This window comes from Salvelinus namaycush, chromosome 22 (assembly GCF_016432855.1).
Source record: "Salvelinus namaycush isolate Seneca chromosome 22, SaNama_1.0, whole genome shotgun sequence".
NCBI lineage: Eukaryota > Metazoa > Chordata > Actinopteri > Salmoniformes > Salmonidae > Salvelinus > Salvelinus namaycush.
The window spans coordinates 18,123,409-18,139,695 of NC_052328.1; the positions used below are offsets into that span (position 1 = coordinate 18,123,409).

The 16,287-nt window shown below is 39.7% G+C and overlaps 1 protein-coding gene across 1 annotated transcript in view; it reads right to left on the bottom strand.

Moving 5' to 3' along the window:
* The window catches only part of rin2 (Ras and Rab interactor 2), a 65,471-nt gene extending 49,670 nt beyond the window's left edge, over positions 1–15,801 (bottom strand). Inside the window, exon 1 of the mRNA XM_038960541.1 lies at positions 15,498–15,801. The gene's annotated coding sequence lies outside the window, so the exon portion shown is untranslated. The remainder of the gene's footprint in view (positions 1–15,497) is intronic.
* Between the last annotated feature and the right edge of the window lie 486 nt (positions 15,802–16,287).

Genomic DNA, 16,287 nt, shown 5'->3' on the forward strand with positions numbered 1-16,287 from the left:
AAAAGACTGAGATTATTTTTCATTGTCAAACGACAGTCAAGCATCGATCATCATGTCACCAGAATAAGACCCTCGGTATTTATTGGACAGCAGCATCAAGCTCATTACCGTGCACTTTCACCACCCAGTGAAGTTCATCATAACATATTTCATCTGTAGCCTAATAAACTGCACGCTTTCCCGAGTCGTAGTGGGAGAACCGCAAGACTCCAAGTTTACTTCAATATGATGGTTACTATATCAATATTTCTATTTTTCACATGATTTATTTTAACGACACAAAAAGATCGCACCCTAGCGTATTTTGTTTTGTCGACATTTGGAATGTTTACCGTAAATTTGCTGTTTCCATCAGGCCTGTCGTGACATTTTAAATCCAGTTAGGCTAGTGTCCGCCCTCCAGTACAGCCCAGTACTGTCTAGTTCAGGCGTCCCCAATTACATTCAGTTATGAGACGATTTTTCCAGATATAGTATTTGACAAAAACAGAATTATTTCAAACCTGGATTACATTGGGATACGATCACATACAGTACCTTCAGATAGTATTCACACCTCTAGACTTTTCCACATTTTGACATGTTACAGCCTGAATTTAAATAGGATTAAAAAAAAACGTGTCTACACACAATACCCCATAATGTGAAAGTGGAATTATTTTACACTTAAATGTCTTGAGTCAATAAGTATTCAACCCCTTTGTTAAGGCAAGCCTAAATAAGTTCAGGAGTAAAAATGTGCTTAACAAGTCATATAATAATGTAATGAAACAGCAGGGAGCAGGTCTCGAACCCTCAACCTTCTAGCCCGAAGTCCGGCGCGCTATCGGCTGTGCCGCAAAAGCATGCTCGTGTGGCAGAGTTGATTTCCGTGCTTATAAACCCAGGGTCGTTACAGTAACTTGCATGCACTCACTGTGTGCAATAATATATAACGTGATCTCAAAAGCTCGCAACTGGCGATGATTGAAAGACTGCTCCTGCCTGTCGATGCAATAGCCTACAGTCTTCCTCGATGCGCCCTGCAGAAATTGGGAGAACAGCAATACATCACATCCATAGGACATAATCCAATTCTGATTGGAGTATAAGTGTTTGATATGGTCATGTGTGATTATTTTACCTTCCATTTTTTTACTTGTCCCGGACAAGTGGACATGCAATAATATCGAGCCCTGTATCTGTTGTGCTCAATCATCGCAGAAGAAAATAATTACATGAGCTCCAGTACCATCATGTTCGTGCCTGCTGACTGGTTGCCTTGGTTAGGAGTAAGAACCAGAAGGTTACACTTGCAGCTCTATTGTTTTTGCATCTCAGGCTTCTTGTTTTTTCCTTTTTATGATTTGAGTGCAAGTACTGAGCACTATATCCATCAAAACAAACCCTTTGCTCGAAAGGCAAAAAATGCTGGGTCGTTCCACCAATTAGGTGCCTTTCACCCTTGGCAGAAAGCGGATGTTTGATTCAGGGATAAAGTATATTCAACCAAACTCTTCCCAGGTATCTTTCTAGGCCTGCTACAAGTTTGAGTAGTGTAACTTGCTGGGAAAAAAACGTTGATTTCACAAAAATTTTACATTGTCATAAAGTGCCATAAATCCAACATAAATCCCCTTGTCACAGGGGGAATGGAAGGAAGCGTGTTGTGTGCAACAGGGAGGGATAATTGAACGTAAGCTTTTTTTAAAAAATGTATTGTTAAATATTTCTAGCCTATCTATCTAAGGGTAACAGGGTTGACTTATGCTCGACCTGCTCAGTTTTCCACAACAAAACACCAGAAAATGGCCAAAGAGTAGAATCAGCTCTTTTATTAGATGTTCAATGTTTATTTAGACATTTTTTTTTAAGGAATAGTTTTACCATATTAAAAAGAGTTCAGTTCACATAACAGGGTTGACCTTAAAATGAGGGGCAGGTTGTATATATATTTTTTACCTTAAAATGACATCACTAAATCACATTAAATAAATCAATCATCAGGAATTACTTTTCATAGCAACAAATTAACTAGGGCTTTACAATGATGGTGAAAACTTGGGAGAAATGTTAAAATGAAGGAATGCTGAATTTTGGCACTTTACCAAGTCTTTATTCATATTATAAATTTGATTTATTGAATTTGAATGTTGCCTTTATTAAAAGAGCACTTCATTTAATATAACAGGCTTTTAAAATGCAATATTTGTGCACAATTTCTACCTAAAATATCAAAGGGACGCAAAAGGTACTCATTTAGTAGTAGTAGTAGTAGCAGTAGTAGTAAATGGGTGGAATATGCCATCTGAAAAGACAAAACAAGCCATTCATATGCTAATGTTAAGGTAGGGCTGGAGAATTGCAGTATCTTTATGTCCCTTCTCTATGTGAGGGCAGCCTTGTCATAAACATGCATTTCCTCTGAGCGGACAAGCTTTGATAAGTATTGTGGTTAACCAATTGTGAACGAGTAAACTCCCACCACTGGCCAGCACACAGTATAAGACATGACACATCTGAGACTGTGGACTGTAGTTAGAGGAGCAGACAATCTGAACTATCGCTCCAAGATCCAAGGACTAGTTCTACTTCTAAATAATATTCAGGAAGATTTGAACACAAGGAACCTGCTATTCTCTATCGGAGAGAGGGGAAAAACTATTAGCTAAGTAATTAACTGCCAGTCTTAGCACACTTCTTAAATTCCTTACTTCAAGTTATACTAGGACTTCAACAAAGCTCAACCGTAATATTGTGTGCCCTCAACATCTCACACTATCTCAACATGACAACTCGTCAAGACAAGCTTGATCTGTCCGCCTGTGTTTTCTGGAACATCGCTTCAGGGAAACGTTGTACTTTCTGATTATTTTTCTCCTCTCTCGGTTACCAGCTACCTACTCATTAGATTGGTGAGACTTAAAGGATGGCAGCAGTCCTGCACATTGTTTAAGAATTCATTGAGCTGTGGTCTTTGCAAAGCTTTGTTATAGCGTTCCCTGTGATCTACCATCTTCTGCTCAGACGTACTGTGATTTTAGGGGAATGGTGCACGGCACATTCTTTTGTTATGGTTACTGTGTTTTTTAGCTGATGACTATGGATCTCATGGCAGTAGAAATATGTGTTTTTTTCCACAGAATCCACTACCGGAGCAAAACTCCCAGGCACGTGTAGCTTGCCTTGGGGCTAATCTGGGTGCTGAGTGTCTGTGTTGGCAGTAATCATCTTGTCCTGCTCAAACCACAGGATGCATTCATTTTAACAGAGCCACTGCAGGGCTGCTCTGTGAGCCTGGAATTGTGAGAGCATGAGCTATGAGCTTCAGTGCTATGGAAATGGTACTGCTCTATGGCCCTCCCACTATAATCATGACTCTTTCAATAACAATCTACTGCTTCTGTTGTGGATGCATGTACTCGGAGGCACACAGGGCTGTGGCTCTCCAAATCTTGTTCAAAACTGTTTGTACCCTTCTATTTCTTCATGTTTTCACTGTAGCTGATGCCAATAATATACAGAGCAACCTGCATACTATTACTAGAGCAAACTATGTCCTTTCACTTGTCTCATCAAGGGTGTATGAAGCATATCACAATTCTATTGTTTAGCATTGTACCACCATTCATCAGCCCAATTGTCTATATCAGGTATTCCCAAACTGGGGTACGCCAAATAAAAATGTGATTCACATGTTTGTTTCTTTAAATACCAAAAAGATTGTAATAAAAGCTTTTTTTATTTTTTTATTCACATTTTCAAACAGTCCATTTAGTAAGGCCCGCGTCCATAGAGACACATACCAGCTCTACTGGTAGTACTGCTACTACCAGCACTACTCCACCTTCACCTGTCGACGACAAGTTGTTCTGCTTCCACGAGCACATCCAAAGCTAGCATCAGTAATTCTACATTTATTGTTAGCTCAGCTAGCATGGACACTGACAGTTGTGAATCTGATTCCCTTACCCGGGAAAGCACCAAACAACAGACAGGGACGTTGGACATCGAAGAGGCGCAAATATGATGAGAACTACATTGATTTGGGGTTCACTTATATTGGGAGTAGTGCCTTTCCTCAGCCACAGTGTGTTATATGTGCATTAGTACTATCTCACAACTCGATGAAACCTTCACTCTTGCGCAGACATTTATAAACAAAACATGCCAATTTGAAAGATAAGCCACGGGAGTTTTCTGAGCGAGAATTAAGACGACTTTCGAGTAGTAAGACATTTATAAAAGCAACAGATACCATTAATAAGAAGGGGCTAGAAGCTTCTTATATGGTGAGCTACCGAGTACCTAGGACAGGCAAGCCCCAGACTATTGTGGAGGACTTGATTCTTTCTGCTGCCGCAGATATGGCTGGGACAATGCTGGGGGAAAAGGCCCCCCAAAAAACTAGAGAGACAATGCCTTCATCAAACAACACTGTTTCACGACGCATCAGTGACATGGCAGGAGATATTGTGAAACAATTACTGCTTCGCATACAAGCCAGTGAATTCTATACGGTACAGCTGGATGAGTCAACATACGTGGCGGGCCTGACACAGCTCCTGGTATATGTCCGTTATGTTTATGGGGGGTCAATTAAGGAAGACATCCTCTTCTGCAAACCACTGGAAACCAGGACAACAGGAGAGGATATTTTTAAAGTACTGGACAGCTTTGTGACATCAAAATGGACTTGTGGTCAAGATGTATTGGTATCTGAACTGATGGCGCAAAAGCCATGACAGGGAGACATAGTGGATTGGTAACGTGCACACAGTTGCTCCCGACGCCACATGGGTACACTGCAGCATCCACCGAGAGGCTCTTGCTGCCAAGGGAAGTTTTGGACACTACAGTGAAAATAGTTAACTTTGTTAAAGCAAGGTCTCCTGAACTCTCGTGTATTTTCTGAATTATGCAATGATATGGGCAGCGACCATGTAACGCTTTTACAACATACATAAGTGTGCTGGTTATCAAGGGGCAAAGTATTGACACATTTTTTAAATTGAGAGACGAGCTAAAAGTTAAATTTACTGCCCATCATTTTCACTTGTCTGACTGCTTGCATGGAGTTTTACATGACTGGCCTATCTGGGTGATGTTTTTGTCTTGCCTGAATGATCTGAATTTAGGATTACAGGGATTCTCCGCAACTAAACTCAGCAAAAAAAGAAACTTCCCTTTTTCTGGACCCTGTGTTTCAAAGATCATTCGTAAAAATCCAAATAACTTCACAGATCTTCAGTGTAAAGGATTTAAACACCGTTTCCCCATGCTTGTTCAATGAACCATAAACAATTAATGAACATGCACCTGTGGAACGGTCGTTAAGATACTAACAACTTACAGACTGTAGGCAATTAAGGCCACAGTTATGAAAACTTTGAAAACTAAAGAGGCCTTTCTACTGACTCTTTTTCTGTATCCTTGCTTCCATAACACCCTTCCTGTCTCACTATCCCCCGGTTGTGGGGCCACCCAGTCAGGGATCCAACCACCAGTCCACCCACCTGGCTGCTTCCTCTGTGATCAAACCACCATACTCAGGGATCCATGTATTCTCCATCCACTCTGATGTCCTATCATGTGATTCCTCCACCTTTCCCCCTGGCTGTGACTGGATTCAATGTTGTTGTAATATTACATATATCCCATTTATCTGTTTATGGTTTTGTTTATTATTATTATTTTCGCTAAGCGTTTATATCCTTGGCATTTCAGTATAAATATTCATTTTTTTTAAAGAATGCCTTCTACAGAAATGGCAAGACAAGGGCTTTTTAAATCAAGAAGTTCATCCTTACATTTTATTTAAGAGTATGCCTACCTTAATGGGAAAAGTAAGCACCACAATTAAAGGGGAGGCCATCATACCCTTAATTTATCTACCAGTCACAGACTGGCCAGATAGGTTGCCTACCATAATGTATCCAATGCATCGGCTGGACCGGAGGCGGAAATGACACTCGCGCAGGAAATCAGTCCATGCCCTGCCGTAAACATTAGCCTACCACCAGACACAAAATTGGTAGCAAGTCATTTGAAGCCTCCCAAGAGAATCCAACACCCTCTCCAGACCTTGTGCTGTTGCTCCAAGGTCAGGGATTACAAAGACTAGTCATAACCTAACCTTGAGACAGAACTCAACCAAAACAGACATCTCAATGATAAAGAAAAGACTCACAGCACAAAAGCAAATGCACACAGTTGGTGCTGTGCCTTTCCTTTATCACTGAGGTGTATTTCTGTTTTCACTGCTTTGGTTGAGTTCTGTCTCAATTCTACAACATTAAATATATCTTGTGTAAATCTATAATGGACATTGCATACATGTTAAACATTTGAAAATATAGTCTTTTGATTATACCTTGTTGATGTTATGAGCTTATTTGTATTTTTGAAGTAATTGTGACTGAACAAGTTAAATATTTCATGTAAAATATTTAGGAAGAATAAGAAAATGGAATAATGAACAACATGTTAGCGATATGGTTGATAATGTGATAGTGTGTGTTGGTGCTGTGTCTTTTCTTCATCATTGAGATGTACAGTACCTGCAGAAATAATTCACACCCCTTGACTTTTCTACATTTTGTTGCATTACAGCCTGAATTTAAAATGGATTGAATTTAGATTTTTTTGGTCACTATATCCTATACACAATACCCGATAATATCAAAGTGGAATAACTTTTGTCAATTTTTTTACAAATGAATTAAATGGACCGATTACACTTTGGATGGTGTATCAATACAGTTGCCAGAGAGGAAGGAAACCATTCAGGAATTTCACCATGAGGCTAATGGAAGGATGGATCAACAGCATTGTAGTTACTCCACAAGTCTAATCCAATTGACAGAGTGAAAAGGAAACCTTTACAGAATAAAAATAAATATTCCAAAACATGCATCCTGTTTGTAATAAAGTACTAAAGTAAAACAGCAAAAAATGCAACAAAGCAATTAACTTTTTATTCTGAATACGAAGTGTTATGTTTGGGGAATATCCAATACAACACATTACTGAGTACCACTCCATATTTTCAAGCATAGTGGTGGCTGCATAATTTTTTATTTATTTTAGTAATTTAGCAGACGCTCTTATACAGACAGATTTTTAACCTAGACGGCTCGGGGGATTCGAACCAGCGACCTTTCGGTTACTGGCCCAATGCCTAGGCTACCTACCACCCATGTTATGGGTATGCTTGTAATCCTTAAGGACTGGGGAGTTTTTCAGGATAAAAAACAAAAAAACAAATGGAGCTAAGCACAGGAAAAATCCTATAGGGAAACCTGGTTCAGTCTGCTTTCCACCAGACACTGGGAGATACATTTACATTTCAGCAGGACAGTAACCTAAAACACAAGGCCAAATCTACACTGGAGTTGCTTACCAAGAAGACTGTTGGAAAAGCATTCCAGGTGAAGCTGGTTGAGAGAATGCCAAGAGTGTGCAAAGCTGTCATCAAGGCAAATGTTGGTTATGTAGAATGTAGAAAATAGAAAATAGTAAAAATATAGAAAAACCATTGAATGAGTAAGTGTGTCCAAACCTTTGACTGGTACTGTATATATTTGCAGACCCCTCTGGTTGAATACCACTGTGCTTCAGCATTAAATCTATATGATGTACTATATAAATAAAAACAGAAATAAAGCAACTATGTGGAACTGTTTGATAATTATTGTGTGTTGGGTTGTCAAAGCTTTTAGCCAAATGCGTCTCCCTCAAAGTCGCATTCAGCCTCTTATCACTTGGGTTGGGTGTGTACCTACTTGCATGGGAGGTCACAGCCAAAGAGATTCACAGGAATCACACACACACACACTTTTAGAGCAGACTGTAGCATAACTGTTTTCTTTCAATCAAAATACATTTTGTCTCGTGGTGCGAGCTGTTGAGTTTTGGACACATGAGAAAAATTACAGTAGCGTTATACTATGCTATTTAATTTGGTTCTGTTATGTAGAATACTATCATTATGTGATCTTGCAGACATTGATTCAGCGTTGACCTAACTAGACGAGGACCATTCTCCATTCATCACTGAAATTCAACAGAGTAGTCTTTTCCTTCAGAAACTGAAAGAGTAGACGCAAAAGCTTAGGATTTTTAGCTATAGGCAGAGCCCCACCCCCCCGGTTCTAAATTTCCGATTACTCTTTCAGCTATCAAAGCATCCCATGTAACACCCTAAAATCTCAGCTCCAGACCCAACTCCCTCCACCCCTCTTCTCCCCACACCCCAACAACCCACACCCCAAACTAATGTGAACAGACTGGTTTTCTTGCTCTGATAGCAACATATTTCCTGCACTGGCACATCTACAGTAATATTTAGTTGGGGCAAGCAGACAGATGTGTGAGGTGAAAGACCACAGGTTTATGAGCTGTGAGTGTTGTGACAGCTTGTTATGGTAGGCTTTAAACCAAACCCCGTATGACAGCATTTATGGCTACTATTTTCAGAAGTTGAAACGTTCTTCCTCTCTCAGGGCTGAATCCTAACTTGAGAAACTCCAACTTTTGACCGAGTCTCTCATAAAGCGTGTGTTTTGTAAAGTATATCTTAGGGTTTCTGTGGTTGGAGTCTCAAGTGATGACAAACACACTTCTCTATTGGTGATCTGCACACAAACACAGCAGACTGATGGGGGGGGGGGGGCTGCTAGACAAAGGAACGAGAGCTACAGCCAGTTACACTATGGTGATAGGGAGAAATACTGTCGTAGATGTGTGGCCTGTTTTGGGGGAGCAGATAACCACTAATAACTGTTCCAGGGGCAGATATGTCAGAATGTTATAGGGCAACAGTCCAACAGTGACAGGAACAATGTGTAGAGACAGCTGGCTATGTTATGCAGTTGGGCAATTCCACATTAATGGATTTACACACTCGCATTTTTCACTTTAAAAATGTATGTCAAAACAAAAAACATACAACTCTATGCACAATGACTACTTTGAACAATTGACAAAAAAACATTTGCTGGAAAAACTGCAGATGCAAAGTCTCTGTGCAGATACAAAGTTTGGAAACCATAATTATGTTACCAAACTTTATGTTTTTGTAAAATGTTCAGTGCATTCCAATATTTGAAACGTTATGTAGTTTGCCTTGCCATTGGCCAACTGAGGAGACCCGAGAGCACACACTTTGGCTCACACAATCTGCTCCTAAGCTACACTGTAACCTTGACAACACATGATTTAAAACAAATTGCCCATGCAGAGAGCTTTGAACACAGGGAACCTGCTAGTCTCTAAAGGAGAGAGGGTAAAAAACTATTTTCTAAGTAACGAACAGCCAGTCTTAGCACACTTCTTAAATTCCTAACCGGTGACGAAAGTTCTACAAAACCAGTCTGTTTTTCCCCCAAAGCTAAGCTTAAGCATATTAACATATTTTAGAGCAGACTGGAAAACGGGCACCTTGGCAAGTATGTAATTGGCAAAAAAAAAAGGTAACTGTTTTGCAGAGAAAGTGAGAGGTTTGAGAAGATCGTGGAAAATAATGAAAACAGGTTTTCAGTCTAGTTTGGAAATCTATAGGGTGACAGCTACCAAACTCTAGATAAAACTTTTTTTTATCAGAAACTGTAATAGTTGAACACTAGAACAGAAGTAATCTCTGTAAAAAATTTAACCGCTCCTTAGATCACACATTCAAGTGAAGGTCTATCTGTGACTCCCTCTTATGACTCACCCAGCTGAACAGAAAGCTAACCTCCCAGTACCGAGTCACAATGAGCTTTGTTCCACCTGTATAACTCCTTTGTATTCTCCATACTTTCTCTAAATTCACAGGGTGAAATAACACACCGCTGATCACTTAGTGGCAATTTAGAGGGTGGTGAGCGTAAATTGGGATAAGTACACACAATATCTATATTCTATTTATATTATTAGTAAAAGTTGGTTATAGCCTTCTGGGGGCTATGTCTTCATATATCTTATCAGGCCCACTACAGTAGGCTTACTTCAATATTCCAATGTACAGTTTACACTTGTTGATTGCAGCACACCTTGCTTAACTCACACAATATTCCCCTGTTGCCATTTTGAACTTTGCTTAGTGCCTATACTGTAGCACATTAATGACAGTCCATAGTCCTAGAGTGAATTGCACAGCATTGCAAACGTCTTCATACTTCTTCACATTTTATTGTGTTAAAGTGGGATTCAAATAGATTTAATTGTAATTTTTTGTCAACAATCTACAGAAGATACTCTAATGTCAGAGTGGAAGATTTTTTTTTTTTTTTTTTAAGATTCATAAAAATTAAATAGCTAAAATAGTTGTTGCATAAGTATTCAGCTCCCTGAGTCAATACATGTTAGACACACCTTTGCTATCGATTACAGCTGTGAGTGTTTTTGAGTAAGTCTATAAGTGCTTTACACACCTGGATTGTGCAATATTTGCTCATTACAACTTGTTATATTTAAAGTCAAGCTCTGTCATTATGTTGGAGGAACACGGCTAGACAGCAATGTTCAAGTCTTGCCATAGATTTTCAAGCAGATTTAAGTCAGAACTGTAACTTGGCCCCTCAGGGACATTCACAGTCTTCTTGTAAGCAACTCCAGTGTAGATTTGGACTTGTGTTGTAAGTTGAGAGATGAATTCCTCTCCCAGAGGAATGGTTTTCTTCTAAGATTTCACCTGTGTTTAGATCCATCCTGTTTCTTTTTATCCTGAAAAACTCCCCAGTATTTGCCGATCTCAAGCATGCTTAAAACATATATATATATATTTTTAAAGAGGCAGTGATGTGTTGTGTTTGCCCCAAACATAAGGCTTTGCATTTAGGCCAAAAAGTGTATTAATTTGCAGTATTACTTTAGTGCCTTGGTGCATACAAGATGCATGTTTTGGAGTAATATCCCTGAGCAGTTTCATACCTGTCCTGCAGCTCAGAAGGATGACTGTATCTTTGATGTGTCTGGGTGGTTTAATAAATCATCCACAGTAGGGCTGGGCGATACGACGATATATATCGCGTGACGATAGAAAAACGTCTATCGTTTCATATTATGCTCTATCGCTTATTTCGTTGTGTCGCAAATCACACACTTTACAGCAATATTTTTTGTCAATTGGACGACACGTTGTGTTCTTCCACATGGCAATTTGCAACAAAAAAAACTAAAAAGGAGAGTGAAAGTGACACAGAGCACGGAGACAGAGCTCGTACCTAAAAGAGGGGCTACTTCCGTCGCATGGATGTGGTTTGGGTATGAAAAGTCTGACAGACCAGAAAATCGTCCTCTGCAAAATATGCCGCAGGCCGGTCCCGACAACAGGCTCAAACACCACTAACCTCTTTTACCACCTACGCATGAATCATGTGAAACAGTACGGAGAGATTCTACAGATGAGACCCAAACAAGTACAGTAGAGTGCTCAAAACAAACCACCGACTCAAACGTTGCAAGAGGCTTTTGCCTGCAGCACACCATATGGCAAAGAATCAAAGATGGAAAGAGATAACAGCTGCCTTTACAACTTACATCTGCAAAGATATGGCCCCAATTTACACGGTCGAGAAACAGGGATTTAATGAGTTGGTGCTAACACTCGACCCAAGGTATTGATATACAGTCGAAGTCGGAAGTTTACACAGTCGTGGCCAAAAGTTTTGAGAATGACACAAATATAAATTTTCACAAAGTCTGTTGCCTCAGTGTCTTTAGATATTTTTGTCAGATGTTACTATGGAATACTGAAGTATAATTACAAGCATTTCATAAGTGTCAAAGGCTTTTATTGACAATTACATAAAGTTGATGCAAAGAGTCATTATTTGCAGTGTTGACCCTTCTTTTTCAAGACCTCTGCAATCCGCCCTGGCATGCTGTCAATTAACTTCTGGGCCACATCCTGACTGATGGCAGCCCATTCTTGCATAATCAATGCTTAAAGTTTGTCAGAATTTGTGGGTTTTTGTTTGTCCTCTTGAGGATTGACCACAAGTTCTCAATGGGATTAAGGTCTGGGGAGTTTCCTGGCCGTGGACCCAAAATATCGATGTTTTGTTCCCCAAGCCACGTAGTTATCACTTTGCCTATGGAAAAAGTGCTCCATCATGCTGGCAAAAGGCATTGTTCATCACCAAACTGTTCCTGGATGGTTGGGAGAAGTTGCTCTCGGAGGATGTGTTGGTACTATTCTTTATTCATGGCTGTGTTCTTAGGCAAAATTGTGAGTGAGCCCACTCCCTTGGCTGAGAAGCAACCCCACACATGAACGGTCTCAGGATGCTTTACTGTTGGCATGACACAGGACTGATGGTAGCGTTCACCTTGTCTTCTCCGGACAAGCTTTTTTCCGGATGCACCAAACAATCGGAAAGGGGATTCATCAGAGAAAATGACTTTACCCCAGTCCTCAGCAGTCCAATCCCTGTACCTTTTGCAGAATATCAGTCTGTCCCTGATGTTTTTCCTGGAGAGAAGTGGCTTCTTTGCTGCCCTTCTTGACACCAGGCAATCCTCCAAAAGTATTTGCCTCACTGTGCGTGCAGATGCACTCACACCTGCCTACTGCCATTCCTGAGCAAGCTCTGTACTGGTGGTGCCCCGATCCCGCAGCTGAATCAACTTTAGGAGACGGTCCTGGCGCTTGCTGGACTTTCTTGGGCGCCCTGAAGCGTTCTTCACAACAATTGAACCGCTCTCCTTGACGTTCTTGATGATCCGATAAATGGTTGATTTAGGTGCAATCTTACTGGCAGCAATATCCTTGCCTGTGAAGCCCTTTTTGAGCAAAGCAATGATGACGGCACGTGTCTCCTTGCAGGTAACCATGGTTGACAGAGGAAGAACAATGATTCCAAGCACCCCCTTCCTTTTGAAGCTTCCAGTCTGTTATTCGAACTCAATCAGCATGACAGAGTGATCTCCAGGCTTGTCCTCGTCAACACTCATACCTGTGTTAATGAGAGAATCACTGACATGATGTCAGCTGGTCCTTTTGTGGCAGGGCTGAAATGCAGTGAAAATGTTTTTTTGGGATTCAGTTCATTGCCTGGCAAAGAGGGACTTTGCATTTAATTGCAAATCATCTGATCACTCTTCATAACATTCTGGAGTATATGCAAATTGCCATCATACAAAATGAGGCAACAGACTTTGTGAAAACTAATATTTGTGTCATTCTCCAAACTTTTGGCGACGACTGTACACTTATGTTGGAGTTATTAAAACTCATTTTACAACCACTCCACAAATGTCTTGTTAACAAACTATAGTTTTGGCAAGTTGGTTGGCAAGTTGGTTAGGACATCTACTTTGTGCATGACACAAGTCATTTATCCAACAATTGTTTACAGACAGATTATTTCACTTATAATTCACTGTATCACAATTCCAGTGGGTCAGAAGTTTACATACACTAAGTTGACTGTACCTTTAAACAGCTTGGAAAATTCCAGAAAATTATGTCATGGCTTTAGAAGCTTCTGATAGGCTAATTGACATAATTTGAGTCAATTGGAGGTGTACCTGTGGATGTATTTCAAGGCCTACCTTCAAACTCAGTGCCTCTGCTTGACATCATAGGGAAATCAAAAGAAACCTCTGGTTCATCCTTGGGATCAATTTCAAAATGCCTGAAGGTACCACGTTCATCTGTACAAACAATAGTACGCAAGCATAAACACCATTGGACGACGCAGCAGTCATACCGCTCATCACAAAGCCCTGACCTCAATCCGACAGAACATTTGTGGGCCAAACTGAAAAAGAGTGTGCGAGCAAGGAGGCCTACAAACCTGACTCAGTTACACCAACTATGTCAGGAGGAATGGGCCAAGATTCACCCAACTTATTGTGGGAAGCTTGTGGAAGGCTACCCGAAACATTTGACCCAAGTTAAACAATTTAAAGGCTGCCAAATACCAATTGAGTATGTAAACTTCTGATCCACTGGGAATGTGATGAAAGAAATAAAAGCTGAAATAAATCATTCTCTCTACTATTATTCTGACATTTCACATTCTTCAAATAAAGTGGTGATCTAACTGACCTAAAACAGGGAATTTACACTAGGATTAAATGTCAGGACTTGTGAAAAACTGAGTTTAAATGTATGGGGTTAAGGTGTATGTAAACTTCTGACTTCAACTGTGTGATGTTTTAATGCGAAAATAACATGCAAAACAGGCAAGCCCCCAAAAATATATATTTTAGGCCTATATTTATTTTGTTAGCAACTATAGTTGAATTTTTTTCTATTTACATTTTATACATTAATAATTTATATTTTGTTACATGCTTAATTGAAAATTTGCCCAAAGGTTCTAAATAAAAGGAGAAATAATTAAATGAGTAAGTACCATTTATTTGTTGAGTATAATTCAACATGTAATAAGAAAAAGGCCTTTACATGTGGTCATTTTATATAAACTATTCATTTATTGAATTCACAGAAAATGTGCTACATCGTGATATGTATCATTATCGGGATATGAAATGACCTATATCGGGATATGAGACTTTGGCCATATCGCCCAGCCCTAATCGACAGCATAATTATTAAACTGACCATGCTTAAAGATATATTCAGTGTCTGATTTGTTATTGTTAGCCATCTACCAATCACTGCCCTTCTTTATGAGGCTTTCAAAAAGCTCCCTGGTCTTTGTAGTCGAATTTGTGCTTGAAATTCAATAATTGACTGAGTGACATTATATATGTTGCATGTATGGGGGACCGAGGAAGGTTTAGTCATTAATAAAAAATCATGTCAACCATGTCAGTCATTTTTCTTCCACTTTTACATTAGAGTATTTTGCGTAGATTGTTGACAATTAAATACATTTTAATTCCACTTTGTAACACAATCAAAAATAAAGACACCCAAGGGGTCTGAATGCTTTTCCAAGGCACTGTAATTGAGCAAATGAAGTTGGCCACTGTTCAATTTACAGTTACAATATCTCTATCCCTGACCGAAGTGTCTCAGCGCTCACTACATTGTATCTCTCTATCGAAACTAAAACAGCAGGCAATAAATTGGTGGTGAATAACCACACCCTAGCCGTTTTCGAATTACAGGACAATAGAATTAAAACTGCTAAATTCTATCTCCGCATCATTGCAAAATGTGTAGAATAGAATGAAATTCGCTTTCAAAATAGTATGAGATTAGCTTGGGGGGGCATGCTCGGCCTCGCTCCACTGTGTCCTAGCCTACAGCTTCAACAAACCATTTTTTAATATGTAAAATATATAAACACACTTTCACGCCATTTCGTAAGTGTCTCGAGCGACAAGTGTAGCTTAGTACAGTAGCGGAGGAAATATTCAGTTTCCATTCCTCAGAGAGAGATACGTGATGGAGGATTGTCAGGGACAATACTGGCAAACAAATGCAGTCGAACCTATTACTGTCAAAACATGCACTTTTAGACTGGCAGACAGGCTTGCTAGCATGAAAATTGAGAAATAATGAGAAAAAAAGTTGTGTGAGCTGAACCCTATTTGTCAACACACTGAAAACTTACCTCTTTCATAGGTGCACGCCCAGTCGGCAGAACTGAATTCCTAAACCGACAACCCTGCTGTATGTAGGCCTATATAATAGCCTATCATTATGAAGTTAAAAAATAAGTAAAAAGTTATTTATGTGTCATTGAAATGACGGTGTAGTTCATCGTAGAAAGTTGGGCTCCTTTCCCGAGTCGGCTCCGTCCAAGATTTGCCCTAGTGCCTTTCCATTTTCTTTCCTTCATCCACCGCGCAAGCGACCTCTCCAGGCATCAACGTCTGGAGAACAAAACAAAAGCCTGATGGAGTGGCAGGATAAGGAGTTTTGTATGTTCATTTGCAAACGCTACTTCTGCGCATGTGCATGTTTTTTTTTTTTTACGTAGCTGCTGTACTTAGTGCTCCGCTGCCGCCCACGTACTTGATTGCCTTTGTCTCGTCACAGAACTTTATGTTGTACTAAACTGTTCGAACTATTGCCTTCCATCAGTAAGCTACTAAGCCAAAGTGCGATTTCCTACACACTTGATGTTGTTCACAAAACTGTTTTTAGCTATTTAATTCCATGCCTCATTAAGCATAAGAACGATTTCATGTTCTTTTTTCATGAGGGGATAAGTTATTCACATGTTTTACACAAAATACATTATCAACATGTTCGTACAAACAGTTCTCAGCATTGCAAACATAAGCACGAATCAAACAGGCAGTCTATTGATTTCATGTTCTTAGCTGCTGTGTTAGTTATTTACTCTGCCATGATATCAGCGTATATGGCATAAATATGGCACTGGGCAACGATAACTA